Below are 533 nucleotides of genomic sequence, written 5' to 3' on the forward strand. Positions count from 1 at the left end.
TGTGGGCTAACCACTTTACCTGCTTAGCGCTTAATATATGAGCCTCTCATCAAGGTTCAAAGTATCGACACGTCGGGACCCCTCTGATTTGCCCCTACAGTGGGTGTATTGGAGGTCTGACCGGTTCAGGGGGTAGAGAAGCCCTAAACCAGTCCCCCCTGAACCGGTTGTGAAAAAAATAAAAAAAAACAATAAAAATGAGTATCTATTCGCCCGATACGCCCCTACCGGTGTATCAATATTTTGAACCTTGTCTCATATGCACTTCAGCACTTGGATATAATGTATCAATCAAGAGTAAAAAATGTTATATAGAATTTTACAAATTATTACACGCATAAAAGCCATTAATATGTTTTTATATATTTTAATTAAATTATTAATTAATAGTTGTAAAAATATAAATTAATTTAAAGTAAAATTAGATGCATGAGAATATAGAAGACTTATTCTTATTTTTATAAATTAATAAAAAGTTAAAAATCAAATTTGATATAAATATTGCAAATGGATTTGATATATCATTATTTGAT

This window comes from Nelumbo nucifera, chromosome 3, assembly GCF_055504915.1.
Source record: "Nelumbo nucifera cultivar China Antique chromosome 3, China Antique-T2T, whole genome shotgun sequence".
Lineage (NCBI taxonomy): Eukaryota > Viridiplantae > Streptophyta > Magnoliopsida > Proteales > Nelumbonaceae > Nelumbo > Nelumbo nucifera.